The following is a 24268-nucleotide window of genomic DNA, read 5'->3' as shown; positions in this document are numbered from 1 at the left end:
GTTCCTTATTTGCATTTATTGCTAAAGTACGAAAAGAGTCTGAGTTAAGATGAAATAGTGAGATCACAACCATCCTTGAAGAAAACAGAATGTAGGAGTTCCAATGCTGCAAGCTTTCAAAGACCTCTTTGAATACCAGAAGAACAATCTCTGGACACTGAAGTAACTAAAACTTTCTTTCTTTCTCTTAAGATTTTATTTATTTATTTGACAGAGATCACAAGTAGGCAGAGAGGCAGGCAGAGGGGGAGGGGGAAGCAGGCTCCCTCCTGAGCAGAGAGCCGGATGCTGGGCTCCATCCCAGGACCCCGGGATCACGACCTGAGCCGAAGGCAGAGGCTTAACCCACTGAGCCACCCAGGTGCCCCAACTAAAACTTTCTTTTAAAGAAATTACAAAGAATGAGAGGAAGAACCTTTTCAGAAGTACACATAGCATCTGACTTACTATGCATTAAAAATGGTAATGTAATACTAATAGAGCCAGCTATACAATGCCATTTTCAGTCAGCTGTTTCGCTTCATGTTCAAATTGCCTTTTTAAATCGATAGCACTTGCTTTGCTCTCTTCAGTTGAGGGCATTTGCTTTCCAGTAAAACAGGCACATGCACAAAATGAGGATGGAAATGAGTCAGCTATTTCCTGTCCCAAGATTCAAACCTACTTTGCTTTTCTGAAAACATGATTCAAGCTATCCAACAGTAATCTAATTGGCTGTGCTATAAATGACAAGGCTGACCACCATATGAACACCAAAAAAGTGCACACGGGTATTCAGTAATCATCTGTCATTTTTCTGATAATCCTCAGAACACTCTACTTACATAATTATAAAGCACTATGTTACAAAGGGTAATGGAACTCTGTTTTCTATGCAGACTTCAACTTCTGTCATTTTTATGCATCCTATACATTATAAATTTATGACTCATCTGCATAGATGAAAAAAGTGGTCAGCACAAAATATCTGAAACACGATGATGTATGTAACAACAGTGTTCATAATATCCTCTGGTTTTATGGGATGGGGTCCTGACATATAAGTCTCTTTGATAATTGGTTGAACGGCAGCTTTCGGGGGATTGATGTCAACTACAGAGAGGTATGTGTGCTACAAGGCCCTCTCTTTGCCCTGTTCTGTTTGATATGTTTATTACAAATGTGGATAAAAGTACCAAAGATAAGTTTATCTTATCTGTGAATGACACATGATTGAGATAAGAAATGGATAATAGAATCACAATACAAAATATGACATGTTCTTGTGGCAGACTGATTCTAACAAGAGGAAATTCAATTGGGATGACAGCACTGTCTTGCTTTTTGGTTAAAAAAGACATAATGCTAAAATGGGAAATGTATGGTGAGTAAGAGGGCTTAAAAGCAACACATAAAAAAGTCTTGGAAGTTTTGAATTTATACTAAGTTCACTATTTTTCATCAATGAATATGGCTGCCAGAAAAAGTTAATAAGATTTTAGGTTGCATTATTAGAATTAAATAATCTGGGAAGAAGAAGGTGCTAGGCATAATTGAAGTCTCTGTTCTATTCCCATCAAACCACACTTAAATATAAGGTTGTTATTGAATGATGTACTTCTAGAATGATATAGGCAAAGTGGAGCTTATTGGGGTATCAAGAAAGAATGTAAAAAAAAAAAAAAGGGAATGGCAGGCATAACTGAAATTGAGATATTTTAACCTTGAAAGAAGAAGTAGTAAATTAAGGGTGAGGTGAGGACACAATAGATATCCTGAAATATTTAGATAGTTGCCATTTTAAAATTTGCCACAAACAGCAACAAGACATGAAAACAATACACGAATACAAATTTCTAGGGCCCTCAACAGAAAAAAGGTCTAATAGACCAGAGAGAAGGTAGATATCATTAGGAAATGACTCATTCACCAACACTAGTGCATTGGGTGTATTTTTAAAAAATTATTCAAAAATATATTTATAATGCTTATTTCCCAAACATTATATGAAGCCCTGCAGATATGGTAGTAAATAAAATAGACACTGTCACTGTTGCCACATGCATCACTTGCAGTATAGCTGAAGAGAAAGACATTAGTAAATAGCTGGACATCATATTTACTTGCTATGAAAGATATTTAGAGATGGTAACTATCAATGGAGACTTTATAGCTATAGAGAATTTAGATGGGAGGGTTAGCGGAAGATCCTTTCAGAAACTGATCTTTAAGGACAGGGCTTGAATAATAAGTAGGAGTTAGCCAATGAAGAATGAGGACATGGAGGAGGCAGGGAAGAACATTCTAGGTGAAGGGAAGAATGTGTGAATCTCCTGAACCAGCAAAGAGGCTAGTGCATTCAGAAGCTGGCAGAATACCAGCATGTCTAGGATCCAGTGGGGGAGAGAAGAGGCAGATTGGAGCCATGGGCCAGTAAGCTTTGAAAACTTTGATCTGGAATAGGGATTTTATCTAATGGCAATGGAGAGCTAGTAAAGAGTTTTAACCAAGGAAATAGCATATAAAAGTTCACAGTACTTTTTAAAAATATACTGTAGTATGGAAAACTCGTGGGAAGCAAAAAGAGAAAGACTATGTGTGGAGCAACCAACATAGCTTGATTTATTGTACTTCTCTTTATTGCACACCGCAGATACTGAGTTTTTTAGAAATTGAAGTTTTGTGGCAACTCTGTATTAAGCAAGTCCACTGGTACAATTTTTTAAATAGCGTTTGCACACTTTGTGTCTTCGTATCACATTTTGGTAATTATTGCAATATTTCACACTTTTCATTGTCATTTTATATTATGGTGATCTCTGATTAGGGATCTTTAATGTTAATACTGTAATTGTTTTAGAATTCCAGGAACTGTGCCCAAGTATGATGGTAAACTTAATTGAAAGATGTATGTTCTGACTACTGTACTGAATAGTTATTACCTTCCTCCTCCCTCCTTCTCCTTGGGCCTCCCTATTCCTTGAGCCACAACAATATTGAAATGAGGCCAATTAATAATCATACAATGGCTTCTAAGTGTTCAAGTGAAAGGAAGAACTGCAAATTTCTCACATTAAATCAAAAGCTAGACATGATTAAGCTTAGTGAGGAAGACATGTCAAAAGCCAAGATGGGGGGTGCCTGGGTTGCTCAGTGGGTTTAGCCTCTGCCTTCGGCTCAGGTCATGATCCCAAGGTCCTGGGATCGAGCCCCGCATTGGGCTCTCTGCTCAGCAGGGAGCCTACTTCCCCCTCTCTCTGCCTGCCCCTCTGCCTACTTGTGATCTCCATCTGTCAAATAAATAAATAAAATCTTTAAAAAAAAAAAAAAGCCAAGATAGGTCAAAAGCTAGGCCTCTTGCGCCTACTTAGCAAAACCGTGCATGCAAAAAAAGTTCTTAAAGGAAATTAAAAGTGGTACTCCAGTGCACACGCACATATGATATTCTAATTGCTGATATGGAGAAAGTTTGGGTGGTTTGGATAGAAGATCAAACCAGCCTCAATACTCCCTAAACCAAAGCCTAATCTAGAGCAAGGCCTTAATTCTCTTCAGTTCTATGAAGGGTGAGAGAGATGCAAGCTACCAAAAAGAAGTCTGAGGCTAGCAGAGGTTGATTCAAGGTTGTTTTGTTTTGTTTTGTTTTTAAGAGAACACATGAGTGGGGGTGGGGGAGGGGCAGAGGGAGGGGAGAAACAATCTTAAGCAGACTCCATGCCCAGCATGGCGTCCAGTGTGGGACTCCATCACATGACCCTGAGATCATGACCAGAGCCGAAATCAAGAGTTGGATGCTTAACAGACTGAGACACCCAAGCACCTCTTGCCCATGAAGTTTAAGGAAAGAAGCCAACTCTATAACATAAAAGTGCAAGAGGAAGCAGCAAGTGCTGATGTAGAAGCTGCAGCAAGTTCTCCAGAAGGATCCAGCTATGATCGTTCATGAAGGTGGCTACACTAAACAGCAGATTTTCAGTGTAGATGAAACAGCCTTCTGTTGGAAGAAGATGCCTTCTAGAACTTTCATAGCTAGAAAGCAAAAGTCAATGCCTGGCTTCAAAGCTTCAAAAAACAGCCTGAATCTCTTGTAAGGGGCTAATGCAGCTGGTGACTTTAAGTTGAAGCCAATGCTCATTTACCATTCTGAAAATCCTAGGGCTCTTAAGAACTTTGCTAAATCTATTCTGCCTGTGCTTTATAAATGGAAAAACAAAGCATGAATGATAGCACATCTGTTTACAAAATGGTTTACTTAATATTTTAAAGCCCACTGTAGAAAACTGTAGCTGAGACAAAAAAGATTCCTTTTAAAAGTTTATTGCTCCATGACAATGTACTTGCTCACCCAAGATTTCTGATAGAGATGTACAAGATTAATGTTTTCATGCCTGTAAACACAATATCCATTCGGTAGCTCATGGGTCAAGGAGTAATTTTGAATTTTGTGTCTTATTAATTAAGAAATACATTTAATAAAGCTATAGCTCCCATAAATAATGATTCCTCTGATAGATATGAGGAAAGCAAATCAAAACTTTCTGGAAAGGATCCATTATTCTAGGTCTACTGAGAACATTCATGATTCACGGGAAGAAGTCAAAATATCAACATTAACAGGAGTTTGGAAGAAGTTGATTCCAATCCTCATGGATGACTTTGAGGGGTTCAAGACTTCAGTGGAGGAAGTAACTGCAGATGTGGTAGAAACAGCAAGAGAACTAATTAGAAGTGGAACCTGAAGATATGATTGACTTGCTATAATCTCATGATAAAACCTTAACAAATGAGGAGTTGCTTCTTATGGATGAGCAAAGAAAGTAGTTTCTTGAGATGGAATCGATTCCTGATGAAGATGCCATAAAGAGTGTTGAAATGACAACAAAGGATTTATAATATTACATTAACCTTAGTTGATAAAACAGTGGCAAGGTTTGAAAGAATTGACTTCAAGTTTGAAAGAAGTTCTGTTGTGGGTAAAAAGCTTTCAAACAGCAATGCATGCTACAGAGAAATCATTTGTGAAAGGAAGAGTCCACTGATGCGGCAAACTTCATTGTTGTCTTATTTACAGAAGTTGCCAGGGCACCTGGGTGGCTCAGTGGGTTAAAGCCTCTGCCTTCGGCTTCAGGTCTGATCCCAGGGTCCTGGGATCAAGCCCCACATTGGGCTCTCTGCTCCACAAGAAGCCTGCTTCTCCCTCTCTCTCCGCCTACTTGTGATCTCTGTCTATCAAATAAATAAATAAAATCTTAAAAAAATTTTTTTAAAAAGTTGCCACAAGGGAACCTGGGTAGCTCAGCTGGCTGACTCTTGATTTTGGCTCAGGTCATGATCTCGGGGTTGTGAGATCAAGCCCCTGAGATGGGCTCCATGCTCAGGAGGGAGCCTGTTAAAAATTTTCTCTCTCCCTCTCCCTCTGTGTCTCCCTCTCAGTCTCCCTGCTCACACTCACTTGCATGCTCTCTCTCTAAAATAAATAAATACAAATCTTAAAAAACAAAACAAAAAAAAACCCACAATTGCCACAGCCACCCCAGCCTTTGGCAACCACCACCTTGATCAGTTAGCGGCCATCAATAAGGAGGTAAGATCCTCCATCAGAAAAAAGATTATGGCTTGCTGAAAACTGAGACAATGGTTAGTAATTTTTAGCAATAAAGCATTTTCAAATGAAGGCCTATACATTATTTGTTTAGACATAATTCTATTGTGCACTTAATAGACTAAATTATAGTGTAAGCATAGCTTTTATATGCACTGGAGAATACAAAAATTCATTTGATTTGTTTTATTGCAGTGGTTTAGAATACCTTCGAGTTATGCCTGTATATCCTGGCAAAGAGATGATTGTGATTTGAAATATGGTGGTGATATCAGAGATAAGAGAAGACAGAGGATGGGAGAGAAGAGAGAGGATGGGAGAGATAAGAGATACCAATGGGGGAAACCTATAAGAGCTAGTTTTCTACTACTGAAGAGAGTGAAGGAGAGGGAGGATCCCTAGAAGCTCTCAGAACTCAGCAATATTCAGCTAGGCAGATGGCTATTCCACTTGCTGAGACGGGAAACAGTGCTAAGACAGACTGACTTGATGCTGAGAAGATTCAAAAGTCAGTCGTGAACATATTAATTTTGATCTCATTATCTCTTTGATCTCCATGAGACATGTTAGGTAGGTGATTGGATATTTGAGTCTGGTCAATCTTTGGACTTGCTGCAGCAGAATCACTTGGAACTTTTGATTATCTGTCTCTACCTTAGGCCTAATATACTGGAATCCTCAAGAGGACATAGCCAGCACAATACCCTGAGTTTAGATGCAGTGGAAAAAATTCAGTCATCACTTGACTAGTTAACATTTAAGCTCCTTGAACACATTGAATACCTATAATATTATGAATAGAAAGACAGCCAGACCAAGTACTAAATCTGTTATTACATTCTAAGAATAAATGTGTTGGACAAACCATGAAACACCTCTGAAGGAAGAGAGCCATATAAAGATTCTTCTTTTTACATTGCCATATTTGTATCAGATGGTGCTGCCACCTTGGCCACAAACTAATTGATCCAAGTACCAGGCCCTAAAAGGCAACCACCCAATGATTCCAATGGTCCTTGAAATGATCTTTCTTAAGAACTCAGCCCAAATGATGCACCAAATGATGGTAATTAATTTACCAAATCATATTTTCTTCTTTGACCAGAGGGGAGGGGAATGGGAAAAATTAAAACTAGAAAAACAGAAGCATTTGGATAAGTAGACCTGGACATGTCTCTGTTTCCTGAAACCTGGTGGAGACATAAGTATCACTGTTACTGAAAGAGAAAAATTAAATGCACTTAGGAGATAGGAGACTAATCTGTCCATGCATTAATTGAAATAGAAATAGGTGGTATGTAGCATCTCTCCCTTCCTGCCACTTTGGTCTCTGTACCTGGTAATTCCTCACAATTGAGCAAATGAAGGGAGAAAGAAGGAATTTGGCCAGTTTGTTTTTGTTTTGTTTGTTTTGTTGTATTTTGTTTTGTTCTACTAACCAGTTATTTGCTGGGTAATTTTTTTTAGAACTATTAATCACATCTGCTGAGGCTTTGCTCTCCCAGCAAACTTTTTTTTTTATGCTCAATAATGTATAATGATGTTCCACTGCAATTTGAAGAATTACACATTTCAGAGCAATTGTATTATTGTATTTAGCATCTCAATAACATTTCCTATGCTAAATCATCTTTCTTATGATTGAAGCTTCTTAATGTGCTCACAATGCACCATATGTTACCATATCTTAATCTTGTCTTGAAATATTCATTTCTAGCTCTTGGGGACAGGTAGACTGAATAAAACATGTGGATTTGGCTTTCTCTTTCTCTCCCCACTTTTTTTTTTTTTTTTTTTAAATCAGAAGCAGGAGATTTATCCAGGTATTTACTAGTTATAAATGAGGGCCTAAGTGGCTTATAATAACACCCTGGTAGCCTCTTGAAAGAATTACTGTGCTTTCCCAAGCCTTTAACTCATGACCAAAATGACTGTCACTGAGGGACAGACAGTAGTAAAGTAAGGTCACATGTGAAAATATGCAATATGACTAACTTCCCTAAATGTTAGGATCCCACATTCTTATGATATTTGAGAGCTAAATATAATGAAAGCCCTTGGGGCTTTCATTTTAAGAATTTCCTTTAAAAATAATATTATTATTCTCTGAGGACAGGAGAACAGTATTACTTTATTTAGTTAAGCCATCCTAAAATAGAACAGAGGAAATCATTAAATAGTGAACATATATCTTTTACTGTTTCCCATTCATACCAAAACTGGTGTGTCTTAAAGAATACAAGATGGCTTGCAATAGGAAATATATCTTCAAATAATGATATTTATCTTTGGAGAGGGAAACCTGATACTCTCAATAATTACCCCAGAACAAAGTGCAATACTGATAACCGTGTTATTTACTGCGGTCTTACAAACAAACAAACATGGTATTTTATAGCTGCACAGGAAGGAAGTTTATTGAAAGCAGTTATTAATGTGTCCATTTATATTCTACCTCCCTGGAAAAAGCCTCACATCTAGAAAGAACACAGAGTGGAAAATTTCACTCCCAATGTAGACATCTCTCCAGAGGAAACTGCTCATCTGGCCTCTCCTGTGGTTGAAACTGAGCTTGATGAGCCACCGGGCCAACGGCCCAAGTGACAGACTGGAACAGGAGCTGCTGGACCGAGCACACTCTGCCTCATGTCAGGAACATTTTTGTGTGAGAAAGAAAAGAGGCTTTCCCTGGATCTGGTGTCAGTCAAAGTTCTAACATACTTAGATATTCTTTTAGCAGTTCCAGTTTTGGGGGAGAAATCTGGGAAAGTGCCAAGATCTGAGCTGGCATTTTTAGTTGTTATTTGAATAGCTATTACATAAACAGCTAGTAGCTGGCTGATTGGGTTTCTTAGAGCTACTCTCGACACAAGGCAAGGAGGCAACACTTTACATTAAATTTGCCCCAAATTCAAGTTATTCTACTTCACTAAGAAATAAGCTAAGAAAAAAAAATAGCAATGGTCTGGCACCATGGACAAGAGTAATTAGGGATTCTGCAAAGATCCCTTCAAGAAAATATGTGAGGAAGGGTAAAAGAAAAATCTTTGTCATTATCTTGGAAAATGAAAATTTCCAGACTGAAATTCTGAGACATCTCTTATTCCTTCTTTAGCTACCCATTTTAGTCTTGATGAAACTTAAGTTATAAGTGGATAAAATATCTTATTGAAAGTCTCATTATTAAGTTATAGAGCTGAGACTAGATCCAGCTTATGATCAAGCATTTGGTCAAGAAAACAGGCAGACTGCCAGCCATGAATTCAACACTCACAGCAACCCGAAACAGTACCTGAACAGTACCTTTCATGGCCGGTGGTGTGTACACACTCTGCTTCCTTTGCTTTGGGGATGCATTTTGTGACTGTGGACAAAGAGAAAAGAGGAAAAGCATTATTTGAATAAAAATTAGCCCTGTGAGGGAAATAAACATTGTGCCATATTTCAAAGAGCTTTCTGATTCCCCCTATTATGATAAATAACTCAAATCAATGAGAAATTACAGACATGTTCGCTGACAGCACAGTTTTAAGAGATATATAAAGCGATTTTTATCATAAAACTCTTCATCGCAGTCTTGAAGTCTTGACTCTTTTTTGTCACCTAGTATCATTCATTTATTTTTAAAAGAAAGAAAAGAAGAGACACCAATCTCTTTTAAGGAAAAAAAAACACAACTCCAGAACAATGTATACTCCAAAAGCTATGTCCATGGGATAACTATACCTGCTAATAAGAGTTTTGAGTGGTTCTGGTTAGATAATGAGGGCTTTGGTATGTAATATCAATTATAAACTTCTGGAATTGATACGTTCAAGTTAACATCTACATTTACTTGGAATTACAATGTTGAGATAATATTCTCTTCTATTTTCAACAGATAAATAAGTCTTTTCCTAACAAAACTGGTGTGTAATACTTTCATCTACATACACTAGATCAGGGTTGAATGATTGATGAGAGAATTTTTGCAATAAAAATTACAAAAATTGGGACAAAAAACACATGTCGTTGTTAAAACCACAAACTAATCATATATATATATGAATATATAAATAATATTATTTATTATGATAAAATACATATATGTGGTCTACATCCCAATCAGATTATGTCAAAGATTCCTTTTTCTTAGTGTATTGATTTATATTTCAATGTGGCAAAGGCAGTGGTCTTAATCAATGAGCTTTCATGTCTGGATCATTTTTGCTTTGAAAAGGTTAGGAATAAATATTTACAAGACTTTTTTGGGCAATTATTCTAGGCAAAACTAGAAACTGTTTCATTGACGGTACATAGAATTTGAGGTATCTTCCCTTATACACACTAAAGGTTATTTGCCCTTGAAAGTATCATCAAAATACACTTGCTTGATGCAAAAACAATATATTAAAAGTAAAAAAAAAAAAAATTCAACCAATAGTTGTTAAATCTATATCAGCCAAACAAATAGTACAAGCAAATTTCTCCAAAACAGAATGTTTCAGTACCACCAGTTCATTATGCACAGGTATAGACAGAGTGACTCTATGTTAATGTTCAGCGTGTGGATGATTGATATTGCTGGCATCCCTTTACTGTATTCGGTCTCATCTGGTTGATTTCAAAAAGCAATAACTTTTTGGATTTCTCACATGTTTATTTCCATATACACACTCAAAGATCAAGTAGAAAATTAATCCTACAGAAAAGTTTGTTTAGTACCACGTAGTAAAACTTATCAAGCAATAAAATCTGCTTTATATGTATGTAAGAGTTCAGTTGTCAAGGCATTTTCACATACACAATCTCATTACATTTTTAGAAAATCTCAAGAGATACTATTTGGTATTTTGTTCTTTCTACATTTTCTTCCGGGTATTGCTCTATGCCTAACTAATACAGCCATCGAATTGACTCATATGTCTGCAGACTGGTCAATATTTGTTCTATTTTTGAGCATAATTTACTCACTTCCTTGTATCCAATATATTCTATATTATCAGCTCTGCAAGCTTCCCCTGGTTCCTATCTTCTATCTGAACTCCCCCATGTGTATGTTAATCTCTAGCCTCAAGGTCTTCTCTTGGCTTCACATACCAGAAGACACTTTAAGAGGTGCCTGCTCCCTATTTTCTTGCTCTAGGACTCCAACATTGGCAGGCCTTAGCCTGTAGTTGGTCATAAACAACTAGTCACTAAATTAAAAATATCAATACCATTATCTTGTCACTAAAAGCAAAGGTTTATTTTACAAGTTTTTTCAGGGGTTGGCATTTCATAGGTCGAGAACTAAAGTAGCACAGAGGCAGAGAATTAACAACCCCATTTTACTATTTCTTCAGTCAGGAAAAGCAAAGTAGTTTCTATATCAGTCGTACTGACATATTTTATAAAACATTAAGCCTACCTAATTATGTTTCTAATTGATTTGAATACCTATTTATACAAAATATAAGAAAACTTACCTCGGCTTGGGTGTTGGTCATCCTCTTGTCATCTATTTCTGCAAAAGAAGTAGATATATTTCATTAGAAAGATTATTTCTTCTTTATAATATGCATGTTAACATTTTTGGCAATTTGATAAAAATAATTAAATAATCTCCTGATGTTTTTAAAGACTTTATTTATTTGACAGAGAGACAGAGAGCACAAACAATGGGAGTGGCAGGCAGAGGGAGAGGGAGAAGCAGACTCCCCGCTAAGCAAGGAGCCCTGTGTGGCTTGATCCCAGGACCACAGGATCATGACCTGAGCCAAAGGCAGATGCTTGGCTACCCAGGTGCCCTGCCTTATGTTTATTTAATCTCTGTGGCTTAGGGAAAGGGGGCAGAAGGAGATGGTTTTCTTTTGAGATAATCTTTTCCCTAAGTTTAAAAAAAAAAAAAGCATTAAAAAAAAAAAAAAAAAAAGGCATCTCTCTTGAAATTCCAAATTGCCCTCCTTCCAGTAATCCAGAAAGGAAACCAGGGAAATGGCTCTTGAACCAACTCTTGGTGTCATCAACCTCACAATTTTAAGTCATAAACAATCTCCTTTGTGAATTTTGCTGCCAGTCTGCTCACTGTAGCTTGTCAAATTTCCCCAAGCTGGGCACTAAGCTGAACAAAGCTCCTTTTCCATTCTGTCCTATCACTCTGACTCAGAGAGTGGCAGCACCCTCTTTTCCATATGACCCTGGAAAGAATGTTACTTTGTCAGAAATATTTCTTATAACAAACCTAGAGAAATGTGTAGGCTATCTCTATAAAAAGGAAATGTGAGAAGGAGGAGAGAGGAGTAAGAGGTGTTCATGTATTGCCCTTCAATGGGTGGAGGACCTCTGGGCTGAGTTTCTTTCATACCTCTTCATCTACTCTACATGGTTCTTGACTTTTTTTTTTTTTTTAACATTTAAATGTTTAGTTGACTTCCTTAAAACATCTCTCTCTCTCTCATCTGTACTGCAGAGGTTGGATTTCTCTACATTTCAAAAAATAGGACTTGAAGGGGAACCTGTGTGGCTCAGTCAGTTAATTGTCCCACTCCTGATCTCAGCTCAGGTCTTGATCTCAGGGTGATGAGCTCAAGCCCCAAGTCGGGCTTCACCCTGGGCATGGAGCCTACTTAAAAAAGAAAAAAATAGGACTTGGAGACTCTCTTCTCCAACCAAACTGCAGCCAGATGTTGTGCAATCCCTGACTGCCAGGTCCCAGGGACTACTGCAGCATCGCAACTACTGGAAGTGGTCAATGTGGATTCCCATTTGGGGCCCCTGACAGGGATAGGGGGTGATCGTTCAAACTTGCAAACCACAAAGCTATCCTATATTGCCAAAGCCATCTGACTTCAACTCTCCTGAAACATCCAGACATGTAGAAACTTAGTTTTCTACCTTTTAAAATGTTCACAGGCTTTGCAGTTACCCCAGCCAGCAATTGTAAGAAATCCTGCCTACGCTGGGCAGGGCTGACTGGCCCTCCAGTCCCTGTGAGGAGGCAGTCCGGTGCTGGCTGTCATAATGGTAACTGCTAATCTCAGGGAACACAGGAGAGAGGTAGGAACACTAACCTGGTTTTCCTACAGAAGGCTGCGTTTAACCTTCTTGCACTTTATCCTAATGTTCGCTTCAGTGGGAAGGTAAACCTTTTATTCCACTGAGTGGCATATTTAATACTGAAGGCAGGATACTGAGCTATGCTCAGTGGCAATAAATTTGGTCAAGTTTAAGAAAAAAGTCCTAGACTTTGCACCGCATATGAATTTTGGCACTAAATTCACATCCAAAGAAACATGCCTCAACATGGGCTCTGTCTAAAGCTCTTATCTGGGTGGGATCTTGGAGGGCCTCCAACCAGAAGAACCCAGATGTCCTGCACAGGTGTGTGTCTTCGCTCCACAATGCAGCCGACGGCTTGAGAGTCAGCAGGTCAGTCAAATTCCCCGGAGCGGCCACTGCAGGCTTCCCGCAGAACATTTCAGAAACAACTCTGTGGCTGTCTTCTAGCTTCGCATTGCACATGAGTATGCACAGGTCCGCGGGCCGCTTTCCTGAAAGGGTCGCCAGCACCTGTCTCCCTACATCGTGGAAGATGAGTCCGCACTCCAGGTTCAGCATGAGCATGGACAGGAGCCGCACCTTGGTTCGCTCCAGCGCCACCACCCCCACATTCCAGCCATTAAACTGAATTTCTTCGGGATGATTTCCACCCTTCCTCGAACCTGTCCAGGGTCGGCCCAGGCGTGGACGCACATGAACATCTCCAGGTGTGTCTCTGTAGCTGTGTGCGTGTATGTTTGGGGAAGGGGGCGGTGTTTCTGGGGGGTACATGCAGTGGTGGTGCCTGTTGAGCACACGGACGTAGAGCCTGGCTGACACTCCTGTGCTGAGCCGCCGACGTGCGTGAGCTCGGGGAACCGGCAGGGCCCGGGCTGACGTTGGACAGGTCGTTTTCCAGCCTGCAACCTCTGGCGATGGACTATAATAGCGATTTGTCTGCGTCCTCAGCCTCCTCGCAGGCCCAGGCCCAACGGGTTCCCGGGAGGTACTTCCTGGCGCATTGCACCAGCTGCGCATGCTCCGACTCACCCCAGCCTGCGCGGTGGGGTCTGGGGTGTGGTTAGTAGTTTGAGAAGAATGAAGGGCTTCACCATCCATCTTGGCTGTGTTTTCAGTGGCACAGAAACGGTGGAGACCCACTGTGTTCTCCCGGTAAGCGGCCTCAGGAATCCTCTCGGGGAGAAGTGGTTCTGGGTCAGGCCGCCTATGGAGGGCCTCGCGCTTGGATGGACAGGTGTTTGCATCTTCCCCAGTGAGCCTGGACTGTGGGAGCGTGCAGGCAACAAGACGGCAGCCTTGTGCCGGCCTCTCCAGTCAGCAGACGCGGCGCACGCGGCGCTCTCGACGCCTGGAGGGCCACAGAGAAGAGCCCGCGCTTTTCCAAGGTAAGTAGAACTTGTCCTTTGCTCAGATCCACCAGAAGGCGAAAATGTCAGTTTTTCCACTCAGCTGTTTTGCCGCAGATCTCTATACTGAATCAGGAAGAATGCCTACCGTACAAAATTGTCCACGCGTGTTTGGGGAGACCACCCGGAAGCGAGCGATCCGTTGTGATTACTTCAGTTTCAAACTTTTCCTGTCCATCCTCTGGAGCCAAAATGGGCGTGGGCACTGCGGGTAAGGGTGAAGAGAGTGGGGTACTGGGGAAAAGCACCGCCGCTGCTGACTTGTGTGTGTGCGCGCCGGCTCCAGAGCCTGCCTCCCGCTGCCTCCCCCACTTTAGCCGCCGTGGTGTGTGTGTGGGGGGGGGTCTCGCCGCCTCTTGACTTACTGGCCCAGTTACCCTTTCCTGACTCTTAGATTGAGTGCCAAAGCTGAGAGACCGAGTCCGTGGTCCGAAAACTGAATGAGTTCATCAAAGAATAACTGCCTGAAGACGGTGATGTAGATCTGCATTTACTGACATGAAAACATATACTATGTAGATTAAAAGGATTTCAAAACTATACATATGTAATTTTTATTTCATGAAGTATAGATAAACTATCTGGAGAGAGGCGATAGAGAAATGCTTGTATATTCATAGGATATAGTCAGTATTGTAACTGTAGTGCCTCTCGATGATTCAATAACTTGTTCTGTCTCCTCTCTATCTGCACTGTTTCTTATTCTAGTGAACCTGCGTTACTTTCATAATGAAAAACTACGTGTATCATGTGGATATATAGAGACACATATATGTAGTAAAATTTCTATGTAAGATCACAGTGGTATTTCATATAATAAGAGACTAAAATAGACAAGCAGCAAATAAATTAATTAAATAAATCTAAAAAATAAAAAATAGATAAGCAGCCAGAATGAATAGTGTATGGATATGGGTATGGATAGATAAACAGCTAGAATGAATAATAGTGATTATTCATTCTAATTTAATGTTTTGAGTACTAGATTTTTTAGAAGTTATGAAATCTTCTAATGAATTTACCCTCCCTTGTATAGTGGTAGGCAAACAAATTATTGGCTGAGGACAGCAATCACAATTGTTTGATATAATCACTGGAAGTATCTGGGTGATTATCAGATAGCTGTGACTATACTAAATTGAGCAATTCTATCAATGCAAAATTTTTTGCTATCATCTTTTAAGTAAATGTCAAATATGATCCATTTCAACAATGCATGTATTATGATCCATTGGATTGTTAAATGCCAGTGGTGTTTCTTTTCTTTTCTTTTCTTTTCTTTTCTTTTCTTTTCTTTTTTAATCTGTTTATTTCTTTTAGAGAATACAGTGGGGAGGAACAGAGGTAGAGGGAGAGAGAAGCTCAAGAAGACTCCACCCTAAGCTGGAGATTACTCTGGGCTCCATCTCAGACCCTGAGGTCACAACCTGAGCTGAGACCAAGAGTCAGAGGCTTAACCTAATGTACCACTCAGGCACTCCGACCAGTGGTGTTTCTTAATATTTTGTTTATTCCCTAGGAGTTTTCAGAATTCAGCCCAGGACTCAGAACCTATTGCTTTAAGGACAAAATGGTATCTAGTCATTCAGCCTTGTGCTTTCCTGCTGTATGACTAAAACACAAACTAAAACAGTGTCTTTCCAAGGCAACTGTGTAGACTTCATTCATTGCATAATTCAATGAAAAAGGTTTTTATTCTTCTTGGTTCATTTTTCTTATTAATATTTGTCTTGAACAGATTAGGTTAGCCAGATAAAAGTCCTTTTTAAAAAAACACAGAATTTTGTTTTACATTACAAGCCTGTTTTGCATGACTCCACAATAGCTTATATTTCTTCTCTACTCTGAATTTTGGGGAAGTATCAAAAAAGAAACATAAATTACATTTTGTTTAGAATTCAAACATATGGTTTTTTTCCACTTCACTCATTTGAGGCTTGTTCTAATTAGCTGACAAAAATTTAGTCTATTTTAGTCACCTGACAACAAATTAGAATTATACGTGTTTGTTATATGATTATATGATCATTTGATTTTACTGAAAATATTAGCACATAAGAAAAACTGCATATTTTGTGATTTCAGTTATTTCACACCAAAATACAAAAGCAGAAATAACTAATCCTAAAATGTGGTAATAATTTCATATTAACCAGTTTACAAAATTGCAGGTTGGAGCAGCGAAGCAACATTCTGCTGTGTTGTTGCAATGATCTCACATTTGTTTTATTCATATGGGAGTGTCATAGGAGAAAGTAGTGGGGCCAGTCATCGTCCAGTTCAATAGAATTCACACACAATAATGGTGGTTTTGTGAAATTCAATCCTATTGTGTGTGATGACAAGTCTCACTCTTACACACACACATCCCTAGCTAGATTATTTTATTTATCAAGGCATTCCTTTGGCATTGTCTAAACATAACTATTAACAGAGAGAGTTAGAGCCAAATATGCCTGCTCAAACAGGAGGAAGGAAATTGAGATTTCCCAATATCCTTTTCTTTTTGTGGCTAAGACTGTAGGTTTGTTTTCACTGATTCTTATTTTATCTCACCAATTTGGCATGGAACGAGAGCTCTGGCCAGCTAAAGCATCGGCAGAATTTTATTATAAATATCAGTTTTGAATTGCTTTTGTGGTCAGTGGCACCCACTTGATCCACTGTGTACCCTCCATCATTTAACTGCAATGTGATACATTCGGTTTCCATAGCTTTTCTTCTTTGTAGCAGTTGCCATAAAAACTGTGCTTTAAGCTGTTAGTTGCCTGTGACTTTGTTGGAATAATAGATTAAGAAAAATCAGATTCTCTCATCCCTACTGTCTTTACCAAAGGAAGGTTCAGGAATGAACATTGGAATGGCATCCTTTAAATGTCTCTGCCATCCACATTGAGGTTTCTATTGGATCATCTCCTTGTAGGGATACTTAAGATTGTCACTTGATGTGATGATCTAACTAGTACATATTTCTCTACTTAGGAAAATGGCTATAAAATCAAGTTAAAAGAATTTTAAAATCTAGAAAAATTTTGTGTATAACCCCCATATTCTAGTTGGTCACCACACCATGACACCACCAAGTTTTCTGCTGTCTAGGTTTATTTCTATGATAAATTGAATGCTTATGTTACATTAACAAAAACCTGGGTAAGATTCTTAATTTCCTGTCAATTAGGTGTTTTGTGATATGTGTAATTAAGTGTTCTATCCATTAACTTATAGCACTTTCCATAACTTTTATTAATAACGGAAAAAAATACTGCCTCTGTCCCATATTAAGCAATCTAAGACAGTGCTTTTTTTTTTTTTTTAAAGATTTTATTTATTTATTTGACCGAGAGAGATCACAAGCAGGCAGAGAGGCAGGCAGAGAGACAGGAGGAAGCAGTCTCCCTGCTGAGCAGAGAGCCCGATGCGGGACTCGATCCCAGGACTCCGAGATCATGACCTGAGCCGAAGGCAGCGGCTTAACCCACTGAGACACCCAGGCGCCCCTAAGACAGTGATTTTATAGACAGATCCTTCTAAAGGCAGTGATTGTAGAAGCAGAGGTCATTGACACCTGTATAAATTAATTAATTATATTAATTATTTATTATAATATAATAAGCATATTATATTATAATTAAACTATAATTATTCAAAACCATCCCTTAAAATAAATCCTGGAAGAGATCATACTATTTTACTGGATTACCCTGAACCAAAAAAAACCACAAATAAATAAAAAGAAGATGAAGTAAAGTTTTTAAATATTTTGCTAAAATTTGTGTTAGTGTCACTTAATCTTTTTCTACCAAATTTATCATTAAAATCATCAATCTAGGGGCGCCTGGGTGGCTCAGTGGGTTAAAGCTGCTGCCTTCGGCTCAGGTCATGATCCCAGGGTCCTGGGATCGAGCCCCGCATCGAGCTCTCTGCTCAGCAGGGAGCCTGCTTCCCTTCCTCTCTCTCTCTGCCTGCCTCTCTGCCTACTTGTGATCTCTGTCTGTCAAATAAATAAATAAAATCTTTAAAAAAAAATAAATAAAATAAAAAAATAAAATCATTCTATAATTGATGCTTTATAATTTTTAAAAAATATAATAAAAATATAAGAGTATAAATCATTGTATTATCACAGTTTTTAAAGTTTTATAAAATATATTAACCATCTGGGGGCACCTGGGTGGCTCAGTGGGTTAAGACCTCTGCCTTCGGCTTGAGTCATGGTCTCAGGTCCTGGGATGGAGCCCTGAGTCGGGCTCTCTGCTCGGCGGAGAGCCTGCTTCTCTTCCTCTCTCTCTGCCTGCCTCTCTGCCTACTTGTGATCTCTGTCTGTCAAATGAATAAATTAAAAAAATCTTTAAACAAACAAATATTAATCATCCGTCTTCACTAAACCTGACTTATTTCATATGCATCTTATATCCAAAAACGGATGGCTTGAATATATTTGAAGAGTGGGAATAGATATGAAGAGGTCATTTTTTTGTCAACATTCACTCCTATATGCTAGTCAAATTTTTTATTAAAAGTTTTTTTCTACGTGTTTTCTGAGGCAGTGAGACCCATCTAATGTATCTGTAGGAATTTCATATGCCTTCACAGCAAAGTTTGAACTGAAAAACAGAGGTCATATAAGTTTACAAGCCATGAAGACAAAGTAATAATGTCTTAACTAATTTTTTTTTAATTTTTAAAAATGTTCATCAATGGAAATACTGCAGCTCGTGTGGTAATGATATTTAGTTACCAAGAAAAACCAGGACCAGCTCTTATGAACCTTACCACTTTTCCCTGGGTAGTTCTGTACTGAAAAATTCCCTCGTTAAACCACAATATTCCAGCTGCCATAGTAAATGTTACAAAAAAGTTGATTTTTTACCTCTTCTACTAATCTATTAACAAGAGAGTAAAGACTACAATTGCATAGACTTTACACACTGGCCAACTTCTAAATTATTCTTTCCCATTTTTCAGGAACACTAATAACAAATTGAGTACAGAAAATTGCAGAATAAGTCTCATTCATGCACATGTTTTTCCCCCATTTCTTTTTCTATCCTGTTGAGCTAGTATTGAAGTGAATGCTGCATCTTTTCCCATCAAGTTCCTCAGCAAAATTCAAAGTATTCAGATAAAGATAGCTTATTTTCACATCCAACCCATGTGTGTTGCTGGATTATGAAAGGCTTAGCTGTGGTTTTTGTTTTTGTTTAAAATCAGAATGTACTTCCTTCTCTATGGGAAGCTTCTCTGAACATTCAGAGAGAATGTTTTTGATTCTCTCCTTTTTAAAGTTAGTTAAGGGAAAATATTTGACTGCTATAATACAATCTGGTTGAAACTGCAGTCAGATGTGCTCTGGGACTCACACTCTAGGAAAATGTATGCAAAGCATACCCAAATTGATAAATGATGTGGAAAAAAACCTTCTACATTAAAGTATTTTTCTTTGAAATTACCTCTGAGCTTTGCAATTGTTTTATGTTTCACTTTATTATAAAAATACAAGAACTGATTTATGGATGACAAGTGAACAGGTATGATTAAATGAGGCAAAATTTGAATTTATTTTGTCAAGGGCCTAGAATAAGATAATTAAGCAAGGCTGTGTGATCAATGCATGACCCATTACCAGAGTCTGACACTGATCAGAGAAGCAGTGAGGGTGGCATCTGTACAGGTGGTCTAGAGGTGCTATTATGAGGTAACATGTGGACAAGCAGAAGGTTACAGAGTGTGACGTGGGTAGTAGAGGCAGCATTTTTGTATCTGAAAGACTAAACTTGAACAATGTCAGCAGATAGAGTTCTGAGAGGCAATTCAGCCCTAAAGACCAGAATTGGGATTTCAGATTACAGTACAAGCTGGCAGGGTCATATAAGTAGGTGGTAAAAACCAACTTTTATGAAACTAAGCATTAAGACCAGGGATACAGCCATTGAGAGTCTGGGCTGTTAGAGGATGTTTACTAAGAGACAATATAAATTATATGGGATACTCACAGAGCTAGGAAAATAAACAGAACAACAACAACAAAAATACCTGCTTTAATATTAAATTTTGAGGTTTTGCTTGGGATAGTATGTACCAGTTCACAGCATGTCAGTGATACCACTTATTAGAATTAGAAAAGCAAGATAAATTACAGAAGGCATCAAGACCTGCAGAGCAACCTACAGAGATCAGAGACATTTCAGAGTGAAAGGCTGACAAGTCCTATTTGGCCACTGGCAGAGGGCCACTGCAGGGCAACAGAGAATCCAGAGATTTTGGTGATTGTGTGGGAGTAGAGCAATAAAATTGAAGACTTGCTCAGCATATCTTAACAGTTACATGTTACACTCCTTGTCTAATAAGTGGTGTTACTTGCTTTGGCAGAAAACTGGGATACTGTCCTAGATCTTTAGTGTATTTGCAATCAGCTTTTCTTTTAAATTTTTCCTAGCACTAATTTGTGGGGAAAAAAATTAATTCTGTTCTGTAGAGGAGTAGCAATGGAGGAAAGCAATTTCTAGCCTTCTTTTTGAAGTGCCCTAGAGATTTAATCACAAGGACATTGGTGCTATCTTTGACAGTCTCAGAAGGAATTTACCATCAAATCTCTGAAAACAGCAGTGAAATCTAAATGATCACCTTTTAGCAGATTCTGTATTTTAGTATCTAACGTATTTGAAGGTAGAACATCTTTCTTTCCAAAGACCCTTAGATCACAACTGTTGAGGAGATCATTTGTGGCTGTGCCTTACAGAGAAGGACAGAGTTAAAGACAGAAATTCTATGGATGGCTTTAGGTCCACTAGTTCAAAAACAGTCACTGACCCATGAGTCTTCAGGACTGAATAAGATAAATCATTTGCGAGTGAAAAAAATTGCCATGCACAGCTCAGGTCTTCATTTTGTATGTGTCATTACCTTGTGGTTTTAGCATTCTATTAGCATAGAATCAGTCAGTCTAAAGGGCCAGAGAAATCTGTCATGTATTTCTTACATAGAGTAGAGGATGAGGACACTCACTGTTTCTTTTTAGTAGAACAGTGCAAAATCTAAGACAGCTATAGTGAAGCCTCTTTTCCTGACTTATTATCAAACTCTACTTTTCAAAATGAGCTCTAGTCAGCAGCCTTTTTGCTGAAAGCCTGCTGGGCTCCGTTGGAGGCCTATCATTTGGGGCTGTGAGTTAAGCCACTAGGCAGTGGTTTCAGCTGTGTTTTTCTTTGAGCTCTTAGATTTAGTCAAAACTGGTGCCCAAATTAAAACCACCAGAGCAATGAATTTATATGCACTGGAAAGGGACATGGGGAAAAGAAGCAAACAGTAGAAATAGTTTCATCCTGTTGTGCCAAGATTCACACAGCTGTATTGTTCTTTCAATATTATTTCTAGCTTTCCACTTTTAATTGATAGAAGTAGAGACACAACCTCTTTACCATATAGGTTTTTATGTTTCAGAGTCCCTTACAAAATTGTTCATTTTAGGTGAGAATCAGGTACAAAGTAGTCTATGTGGAAATAGTGAAGGAGATGACAAGGAAAAGACAAAATGGATCATGTTGGTTTATTAAGAACTCTCAACCAGTAATTGTCTTGTGAGAGAGGTTAGAAATCTTCCAAACTATTATTATGTTTATATTTCATCATTTCTGCTGCCATTTCCAAACACAGCAAAAGAACAGAAAAATCAGATCATTTAAAACCTCAGAAGTCTGCTTTTCATTAGTATTCTTGATTTTTATAAACTTAGTTTCTCTTACAAAACATTTTATCCTACCACAGAACCAGCTTACATGAGGTCCAAAGAACTGTTGCATCATCTTATCAGTTGTGATTTTCAATCATTGGTAAAAATTTTCTGCCTATTTGGAGGTTAGATTTCACACATTTTCTCCAGGAAAAGAAATTGATTCCTTTAATGCATGTTTCTTAATTTTTTTTTTCAGGAGGGGGTGGGGATTGACATCAGTTTAAAAATTCTATCTCCTTTTCATAGAACTACCTAAAGAACTGATTATAAATTATATATTTTATTTTTGCATCAGTTTTATAGATTTATTTAAAATTAATTATCACATGTCTCAGGCAATGTGGACAATCAAGTCATTATTTAATAAATACTTATTATCTTCCCAACAATGTGCTTTTTATTATTTTGGCCTAATAAACTTAAAAATAGTTAGGATTTCAATAATTCAGCTTTTAACCAATTTCATACACTAAAATTTCATTATTTGGTCACATAGGATATCACGGAGATACTTTTAGCAGATACCCCAGATGATTTCCATAACAAGGTGCCTTAAAAGTAAGATGAGGAGAAATGATTGAGGTGAACATGAAAACATTATTCAGAGGCCAATCACTCTGAACAGTAATGATAGAAAATTTTGAGGCAACTTAAGAACTTTAAAGATGGGTCTGAGTAGCACTGGAGTTGGAAAAGAATTAGCTGCTTAGCAGTATTTGGAATATTTAGTATATTTAGTAGTCTTTTCACTTGATAGACTATTTCCTCTTTTTTTATACTGACTGCCAAAATTGACAATGCCTCATTAATTTTGCTTAGTTTTTAATCATGCTATTTGATATCTTCTATTGAAAAACACTTTAATTTTTTTCCAAACTATTTTGTGTTTCAACTGTGTAGACATACCACTGTGAATTTCAAAATAATTTTATCTGAGTAATTCTACTATGAGTAGACCATTATAAAATGACATAAAGTAAAACAGCAATCTCCTTTTAATGAGAATGTTCTATAACAAAAGGCAAATGTCCCTTTTTTAGTTGTATACATATTCCTAAAAGATATATTCCTAAAAGTTACAAAGTGTCATCGTACACATTAAGTACCTGTGGGTACCTATAACAACATGATAATATTTTCATAGCTTAATCAAGTGAGAGCATCCTATCACTAACGATAATTTGTTTCTGTTAGTAATGGAAAGAAAGGCCAGTGGAACTATCTTTAGAATTCTACTCTACTTTACATAACTTTTTGTAGAAAAAGTCTTAAAAGTCTTGGAAAACATAGAAGTTAGCGTTTGTCAGTAGACCATCTGTAAACATTTACCTCAAATTCTGAGCAATATTTTTTTAAGAAAAGATACTTTAATCATTCAGTTTTAAAGATTGACGGAATTAAATATCTGTGTATTCAACTCTTGGTGTTTTACTGTCCTGGAAATCTTAACCTTCATGTCATTTCTCAATTTTTTTTTCTCATATATAATTTACTTGAGGATTTCATGGTATAAAAAGCAATGACTATTTATAGTATGCACATGGAAGAACTATTAGAGGAAAAAGTACTGTAATTAGATATACTTCAATATATTTAGCACCAAGTTCAGATAGGACAACAGAAAAAAATTGTGTGTGTGTCTGTGCGTGTATGTGTTTGTGTGTGTGTGTGTGTATCAGGAGGAAAAATAGCTTTATATTTATTTTTATGTCTTTAAACATTTTTTCCTATGAATGGTGATGTAAAAGGAAAATTAAATCAAAACCCATACTTAAGAGCAATTTATCAGTTATATGACAGATTGTGTTTTTTAGCAAGGTTGTCACCAGGGATCTAAAATGCATCCAATATTAACAATTGTTTATTACATGTATAAATGAGTGAAGGGCATCCTGCTGGGAAATGGACTCCAACCCTTCTAGAGAACTTAAACTCTATTGGAAGAGACAGGCAAAGAAACAACCACAATACAATGATATAAATAAAGGCTGTCATAGAGGATGCACAAAGTGTGGTAGAAGCATATTTCAAGGGTATCAAATTTAGCTTTGAGAGAGCCAGAAAGACTTCTTGGAGGAGAAGACATCCAAGCTGACATGGCCAGCAAAGGTAGGTAGGGTAGAGAAAGTTGGTGGGACAAGGAAGCTGGGTGGAGTGGGACTAGAGAGAAGAGATTTTAATCAGAAGAAACAATTTGTGGAAATGTCCTGAGGTGTGAGAGAGCATGACAATTTTTTAGAAATTGAACAAAACTCAAATATTGAACTATAGAACACCAGTGTTAGGTTCAGAGAGAAAAGGGTGAAGACATTGGATAATTTGGATTTTTAGATAGGAAGGTGTTGGATAATTTGGGGTTTTGTAATAATATTAAGAAATTTGGACTTTATTCTAAAGTGATGAGAAACCACTGATGGGTTTTAAGCAGAAAAAGGTATGATTAGATTTCCTTTGTAGAAAGATCATTCTGAAAGTTGTGTGGAAATTGTAGGAGTCCATTTGGATGTATAGCTAGTTCAGCTGGGAAGG

General features: G+C 37.8%; 1 pseudogene; it reads right to left on the bottom strand.

The window, feature by feature from the left end:
* Positions 1-8901: 8901 nt before the first annotated feature.
* LOC125095568 (mitochondrial-processing peptidase subunit alpha-like) lies at positions 8902-14497 on the bottom strand (annotated as a pseudogene).
* Positions 14498-24268: the final 9771 nt, after the last annotated feature.

Source organism: Lutra lutra, chromosome 3, assembly GCF_902655055.1.
Source record: "Lutra lutra chromosome 3, mLutLut1.2, whole genome shotgun sequence".
Lineage (NCBI taxonomy): Eukaryota > Metazoa > Chordata > Mammalia > Carnivora > Mustelidae > Lutra > Lutra lutra.
The sequence above is the reverse complement of the archived record's forward strand: the minus strand, read 5'-3'. Positions and strand labels throughout refer to the sequence as shown.